The sequence below is a fragment of the Triticum urartu genome, chromosome 5 (genome assembly GCF_003073215.2).
Source record: "Triticum urartu cultivar G1812 chromosome 5, Tu2.1, whole genome shotgun sequence".
NCBI lineage: Eukaryota > Viridiplantae > Streptophyta > Magnoliopsida > Poales > Poaceae > Triticum > Triticum urartu.
The window spans coordinates 556,842,750-556,851,240 of NC_053026.1; positions in this window are offsets into that span (position 1 = coordinate 556,842,750).

The window sequence follows — 8,491 nt, forward strand, 5'->3', positions numbered from 1 at the left end:
TGGGTGGAGCTGCAAGGCAGATCATTCCACCCCAAGTGAGCCACTCGAACACAATCGACCAAAGAATCAAATCGCAAGAGATTATACCTGGGTTGGAGGTTACTGCATCTTCCATTTCCTCGTCCCGGTATTGGAGAGAAGAGGTTCCTGACGTAGCAGCACTGCGAAGACCCACATTCAATCGATTTTGTCCGGTTAATTGAGTCGACGAGAAGGACAAGTCAGATGGTTACCCGGAGATAGTAGGAACGGTCACTTTGATCCTGGGAAAAGCTTTTGGCGGCTTGGAGGAGGTGGCTTTCGGCGCTTTCGATGCTGGAGGCGACGCAACTTTGGACTGCTTTGGAGCCTTTTCAGTTGGTGTCGGGGAAGACGTCCTAGGACGCTTCGAAGACTGACCAGTCGACGCGGCCACTAAGTCCGGAGCACTCGACGTGTCGTGGGCTTGTTTGGATCTCCTCTCCCTGCGAGGAGGCGAGTCGACTTCTTCGTCACCAGTTGATTCGTCGCTCTCCTCGTCTTCCTCGACCTCCGAATGCTCCTCGCCGCTCTCGCCACCGCTCCCTTCTTCCTCAGCCTCTTGGTCCTGCACTCCGTTGGGCATTGAGTACATGTCGATGAGGGCCTGAAAGGACAATGATCAAAGGAAATTCAATCGACCATAAACAAGATGTCACACGGTGAATCAAAAAGATACTTGATAAGACAGAATTATACCTGGTCCGGCTGGTGCGAGTTGTCGAATGGAATCACCCTCCTAGACCCCCGAGCGTTGTCTTTGTTGCTGGTGATCCCCATCAACCACTTCTCCAAGGTATCCTCGCTGACGTCCTCTGGGTGGATCCGAGTGGAATCCTCGAGCCCAGACTACATCCCCATTGGATGATCGCGCGCCTGAAGAGGTTGGATGCGTCGACCGAGAAAGACCTCCAGCAGGTCCATCCCTGTCACCCTCTCGCGGACAAGCTGGACGACCCGCTCGACCAGTACCTTGACATGCGCCTTCTCTTCTGGAACTACCTTCAGGGGGCGAGCTTCTCCACTCGATCCAAAGAAAAAGGAGGAAGTCCAGTCGACTGGCCCGGGGTCGGCTGATCCTTGCAGTAGAACCAAGTCGACTGCCAGCCTCGGACCGAGTCGGGAAGAATCATGGCTGGGAAAGTACTCTTGCTCCTCATATGGATCCCCAGACCCCCACACATCTGGATCACTTGTGTCCTCTCGTCACTCGACTTGGCGTTTTTGACCGGCTGGGATCGGCAGGTGAAGGTGTGTTTGAAAAGACCCCAGTGCGGTCGACAACCCAAGAAGTTTTCGCACATCGACCCAAAAGCGGCCAGATAGACTATGGTGTTTGGGGTGAAATGGTGGAGTTGAGCCCCAAAGAAGTTCAAAAAACCCCGGAAGAAAGGATGGGGAGGCAGTGAGAATCCGCGATCTACGTGGGTGGCGAGGAGAACACACTCACCCTCCCTCGGCTGCGGCTCGATTTCATTCCCCGGGAGCCGTGCTGACTTGTGGGGGATTAGTCCCCCCTCCACCAGGTCGTCGAGGTCATCCTGAGTGATTGTCGAGCGGATCCAGTCGCCCTGGATCCAGCCTGCCGGCAGGCCGGATCTCGACGAGGATCCGCCCCGGCTGGTCCACTTGCCCTTCGCCTTCGTTGTCGCCTTCTTTGCGCATTCCAGCGCCACCGTCCTCTCCTTCCCCATGGCGGCGGGTCGAGCTCGAGTAAAGGTCCGGCGACGAGGGCAGAAGAGAGCGTGGCGGAGAGATTGAGAGAAGAATAAGAGGGAATGGGAGCGCACGGGGCAGAGGCCTGGTCCGAGGCCTTTTATAAGGTCGTCATCCGAGTGACTGACTGGTGGACCCAGGCGATCTAAACAAATCCCGCAACAGTCGCGCGTGCAATACGTGGCGAAAAAGGTGGCGCGGGGATCGAGGAGACTTGCCTAATCCGTCCCGATAACCTCGGTTCTGTCCGTCTGGCGCACTTCCCAAAATTCGAATCCCGCGAGATCCGCGGAGAGCAGAACAACCTGTCAGACTGAAGACAAACATCCACTACATCATCATTCAGAATACTACCGTGAAAATTCACTCGACAAAAACAAAGAATGGACCAAGGCAAGTGAGAAAGGAGTCGACGTCCTCACCTCAACTCATTGTTCCAGAATGAGATATACTCGTAGCACAAAGAATGGGTCGGAAGTGTTCCCAACTCTTTCCCCACTCAAACCCTGATCCATTCGGGGGATAATGATGAAGCTATGTACCTAGGGTAGGGTCATGGATCTGTCCAACATACCCTCCCCAAGGACATCACTACAAAGAATCAGAACCAATCGAAGAGTAAACATCATCCACTCGACCATGAAGATGTGCTCACTCGACTTCCTTGAAGACACTCAACCACCAGAAGATGAGAAGCCCTCCACTCTGCAATGGTTGTGACTTAAACCATAGCTTTATGGGCATTTATAACACTTTATTGCAGATGTTACCAGTAATGCCCCACCTTTATGAACATTGAACCTTGTGTAACGGAGGGGAGCTGGGGTCCTGGCGCACTCTATATAAGCCACCCCCTCCTCTGGGACAAGGGTTCGCACTTTTGTAAACTCACACACACATATAATCCAGTCGACCGCCTCAGGGCACCGAGACGTAGGGCTGTTACTTCCTCCGAGAAGGGCCTGAACTCGTAAAACTCGTGTGTACAACTACTCCATAGCTAGGATCTTGCCTCCTCATACTTACCCCCCATTCTACTGTCAGTCTTAGATCCACGACAGTAATAACCCTACATGCTGTTTGTGGCTAGGTCTCATTATGATCATGAGGGAGGCGCCGGTAAGCCGGCTCTTTGTGTCTAGCCCTAGAGATTATTTTCTGTTGCTTGTCCCTCTTTGGGGAGCCCTGCCCCTTCTTATATAAGTTGAAGGGGCGGCTTACATGTAGAGTCCTATTAGGATTAGAACTAACGTATTCTCTATTACAAGTCGGATACAAGTACGGGTCTTGCTTCCTCATAAAGGAAATATTCCTCATGCCTTCTGTCTTAAGCCAGCCCACCATAATATGAGCCGGCCTACTGGGCCTTGGGCCTAGTCTTCTATGTGACCTGCCGTCGGGGTCATCCGTGAGTCGTCTAACCAGTGAGCCGCCAGATCCGTGAGTCGCCAGTCCTCCAGCGTGTCATCAGTGAAGCACCAAGTCTGGCCGGATCATACTTCCGGCCGGGTCATACCGCGGGGTATATCCCCGACATTAGCCCCCAGTTTAATTTGGATTTATCCATGTTAAACTGATCCTATAAAACAAACACAAGAACAACTTTGACAGATTGTGTTCCGGGTTAAAAATTCTTGTACGCCGGCACCTGATCATCCTTAATTCCTTGTGCTCCGAGTTAACTATTCTCCTGAGACGGGACCTGATTATCCTTAAGTCCAATTGTCATTTCCTTCATCTAGAAAATCCGGGTCAAATAAGCTAGCTTCATACTCATTTTGCTGATGTTGGTTTCTCACAGAAAAATATTATGAAGAATAATCCACTTGAGTCGGCTTTCAAGGCGCCGGGTTAAATAATTTTGGTCTTCAAATACTCATCTGATATTCAGCCGGCTTGAAGATGTAAAACTTGCCGGTTTATCATTACCAAAAACTACCGGATTATAAAACAGACGATGCTGGGTCATAATTGTTGTTGACACCGGTTTATGTAATTGATCCTCCTGATTTGCTCAAAACTGATAATTTGAAGATTTTCTCCCTTATATCCATATTACCTGTAGCCCCCAAGTCTTGAGCAGAACAAAGTGATGGTTTAAGACTTGCTCCAATAAATGTTGCAATCTTGAAGAAATCCAGTTTATTCATCTCAAGCATATAAACTGAATATTCCACACATGTAGCCCCCAAGTGCCGGGTTGTCATGCTTGCAGCAACTTGGGACTTGTAATTGCTTTATGCTCATGAAAACTTCAACCAGTGTAACCCCCAAGGGCCGGGTCATTATGCAATAATGAGCAGGGACTTTGTAGATATAACCATGTAAATTTGAACAGCAATGTGTAGCCCCCAAGGGCCGGCTTAGTAAGATAATACTGAGCTGGGACTTTGTATATAATTGATAATAACATCATATAATATAGTCTCCACCATGGGGCTTGAACCCACGTCCACAAGGTTAAGAGCTTTGTACTCCACCAATTGAATAGTGGACCGTTCAATATAATGGATTAATGCTTGTGTACCTTGAATTTTTGATAGGAGCAATTGGTAGCCCCCAAGGGCCAACTCATTTAGAATGTGATGAGTCGGGTCTTCAATAAGTTGAGCAAAAAATGACTTTGCATTAGCCCCCAAGTGTCATGGTGCGTGCTGGCAGTGACATGGGACTTGCATATTTGATATAATCCCAATCTGAATAATGTAGCCCCCAAGTGCCGGGTCGTAAGCCTACCGACTCAGGTTCCTTCCATTGTAGAATAAATCATATCCATTGATAAAAATAATAGTCGTTGCGCTAAAGCGACTTTGAAAACCTCAATCATAACACTGGTTATTGATAATCACGATAGAAATCCAACCATGTTGGCTATTCAAGATTTGAATAATATAATCCGGTATGAAAACCTCAATCATTCAATATCATCATGAAAATCCAGCTAGTTTTGGCTATTAAAGATTCGAATACCTCATCGGTTGACAAGTAAATCCGGAGTTTAAATACCTGGCGGCTCTTGGCCGATGATGACTTAATGCGCATTCATTGTAAGCCGCAATTTTTGTAACCCGGTGGCCTATAGCCCTTGAGAAAATCAATAATTGATAACCCTTTTGAGACACCAATTTTATTGATGAGCTTGGGCTGAAGCATTTATATAAGTCATAATTCTGCAAATCCTACATAGAGTTTAAACAACATATGCCCTGGCGAATTAACGTCAAGAGCCAGGGCGGGTAACCACCCGAATGTAGTCTTACCCTGCACACAAGTAGATCACAAGAACCCTTGGCGGTTTACCGCAGGGCGGGTCATAATACCTCACATTTAACCACTTTGATATTGAATTTGTACTGCCGGTTTACATGACCTGTGCAGTAAGGGTGATAACCCAATCCTTAGAAGCCAATGCTTCTACATAGATGATGATTGTCATAAGCTGGCGACTTATAGTCGAAAAGTCAAGCCAGGTTAAGTATAAAGCACTCATATACATTTGAGATATAATCCAAAAAAGGTCTCAAGTCAAAACCAAAATTGTTCGCAAAAAAGACTTTAAAAAATTTAAGGCTTCTGATTCGTATACGATCAGAAAACCATTCCAAAGGGGTTGAGCTAAGATTAGAATACGATCATATAGCCCCCAGTGGCTTTGGCGTTGCCCCGATCAAGAGGGTACCGACAGCTATGTTCTCTTTGGTTCGAATACGACCTATGTTTGAACAGGAAGCCCCCAAATGACCTTGAGAGGTTTTTAACGACCCTAATTCGAATACGATCCAAGTCGGACCTTGTAAGTGCATCTAGTGCCAGCCCTAGTTGGTTTTGGAGTATTGACGACAAACCTAGTTGAGGGACTAATGTGTTTGTGAGAATTGCAGGATAACACAGGTAGAAGTCCCTCATTGATTCGGTTTTCCTACCAGAGATGACCCCTAAAAATATATGAAGACATTGAAGTCAAAGGTGGTATGTGAAGACATTCACATTGAAGACTATGACAAGAGAAGACATCGCGTGAAGACTATGGAGCGCAAAGACTTAGCAGTTTCCTCGTTCTGTGTTTTTCTTTGTTGAGTCATAGGAACCACCGCACTGTTAAGTGGGGTCCAAGTGAACCATTCAGAATGATTGAAGTGATGCTTAACCAAAATCCTATGTCTTCGAGTGAAGACTATAGGAGCAAATCTTGTCCAGAGTTTGATAAGTCATCTTTGCTTGTAGCCCAAGTAAAGTTGTCGTGTGTGTTTGAAATCTGACCGTTGGAACACGTGTCAGTTCCTTAGTGACCGAGGGTCATTTCAGACAAATCAGGTCAGGTTGCCTAGTGGCTATAAATAGCCCACCCCCTACAACCATAAACAGTGGGCTGCTCAGAGTTAGTGTACAGCTTTTGTCGTTTGAGAGCAACCCACCTCAAAGCCTTTGAGAGAGAATTCCTTGGGAGGATAAAGCCCTAACCACCCAGAGCCAAAGAGAGTTAGGCATCACTGAAGTCTTCCTGTCTGTGTGATCTGAAGACTTATTACACTTGAGGACTGTGAATCCTCCAGCCGGTTAGGCGTCGCGTTCTGAGCATCCAAGAGTCATTGTGGATCGCCGGTGAACGAAGTTTGTGAAGGTTTGGAAGTCTACCTTGAAGACTTACCAGAGTGATTGGGCAAGGACTGGGTGTCCTTAGCTCAAGGGGAATAAGGTGAAGACGCGGTCTTCTGAGTTGAATCTCAGCCTCCCTAACCAGACGTACAGTTGTCACAGCAACTGGAATTGGTCCAACAAATCATTGTATTCAACGAGTCACTGGTTTCATCCTTCCCATTCCTTTACTTACTGTTGGCCCTGGTGAAGTCATTGCATGATTGCATTATCTTTTGTCTTCATTAAGTGACTGCTTGCTTTGATTGGCTTCACTATATCTTCCTACCTGATCTTTACTGCCTAGCTGTTATTAGTCATTGTGCTTTCACTTCATTGAATACTTGACTATGGTTTGCCTAGTGTAGCCTACCTTCCGTTGCATGGTAATAGGTTTATTTCTATCGTTTGTCTTCGAAACTTCCATGTTTTGAATACTTACATAAAAATCGCCTATTCACCCCCCTCTAGTCGATCACTAGCACTTTCAATTGGTATCAGAGCAAGGTACTCCCTTGTTCTGTGTGATTCGGTTTAACCACCTGGAGTTTTAGCTATGTCGACTGCAGGGATAATCAAAGTCTCCGCTGCGTGCCCAGTCTTCGATGGAACTGAATATCCCTACTGGAAGAATAAGATGCGCATGCATCTTGAAGCCATTGATGTCGACCTATGGTATGTCATCAAGAATGGCGTTCCCAAGGCTGGTGAAGGTGTCACCGCTGCTGATGTCAAGAAGTTCGTTCAACTGGACTCCACTGCCAAGAACATCATCTGTGGTCATCTGACCAAAGGACAGTATGGCCGTGTGAGTGCTTTGGAAACATCTAAGCTAATCTGAGACTGGCTCTCCAAGGTCAACGAAGGCGTCTCAACCTAGAGAGATCAGAGAATCAGTGTCCTTCGCAACCTCTTCAACCGCTTCTAGAGAAATGACAATGAGAATGTTCAGCTCACGTTTGATCGACTCACTGACATCACAAATGAGCTTCAAGCCCTCGGCGCCACTGAGATCACCAAGCATGAAGTTGTCAAGACACTCCCGAGATCACTTGATAGCTCGTTTGACACCCTAGCCCTGATGATTCAAGAACGTCCTGACTTCAAAACACTCGATCCGTCTGACATACTTGAGAGGCTCAACACACACGAGTTTCAGCTTTCTGAGAAAAGAGACATCTACGGTCCCAACTATGGGCGAACTCGTGGCTTGAAGGCAAAAGCTGTCTCCTCATCTGAAGAAGAATCTGACAGCAGTTCTGATGATCCTGAAGACATTAGAAAGGAGCTTGCTATGCTTGTGAAGAAGTTCCAAAAATTCACCAAGAAGAAAGGCTTCAAAAAGTCCTCACGATCAAGCTCAAGGAATGATGAAGCTTCTGCTCATGACTACAAGAAGAGAGCATGCCACAAGTGCAAGAAACCTGGCCACTACATCTTTGAGTGTCCGCGGTGGGACAATGAGAACAAGAAGAAAAAGAAGAGCAAGGAGTATGATTCTGATGACAAGAAGAAGAAGAAATACTCAAAGTCTTCTTCCAAGTCCTCCTCAAAGTCTTCATCACACAAGAAGAGCTCATCTGGCAAGGCACGTGCATTTGTTGGCAAGGAAATGGACTCAGAGGAGGAGTCCGCTTCTGAGGAGGCGGAGGTGGAGTCTAAGGAGGAGTCCGATTCTGGCGTTGCGAGTCTGGCTACAGCATACGTTGCCAAGTCCATCTTCAGCACTGAAGACAATGACTCCGTCACCGACGCCGATGCAAATGACAAGGACTACTCCGCTCCTACCTACTGCTTCAAGGCACGCGGTGCCAAGGTAAACACACGCACTACTCAGTATCAAACTTCCAATGAAGATGACTCTGATTGTGGTTCCAAACCCAGCTACAAAACAATTGCTAAAATTGCAACTGAACAACAGAAAGCTATGGAACATATTCAAAAACTGTTAGACAAAAGCGATGACCTATTAGACGCTGAAATGACTCGATCTCAGTCCTTAATTGAAGACATAAAAAAATCTTCATGTTAAGTATGAGGAACTTGAAAGTCGTCATGAAACGCTCTCAACAACTCATGAAAAGCTTTCCTATGATTATCTTCAAAGAAAGCAAGATCTTGA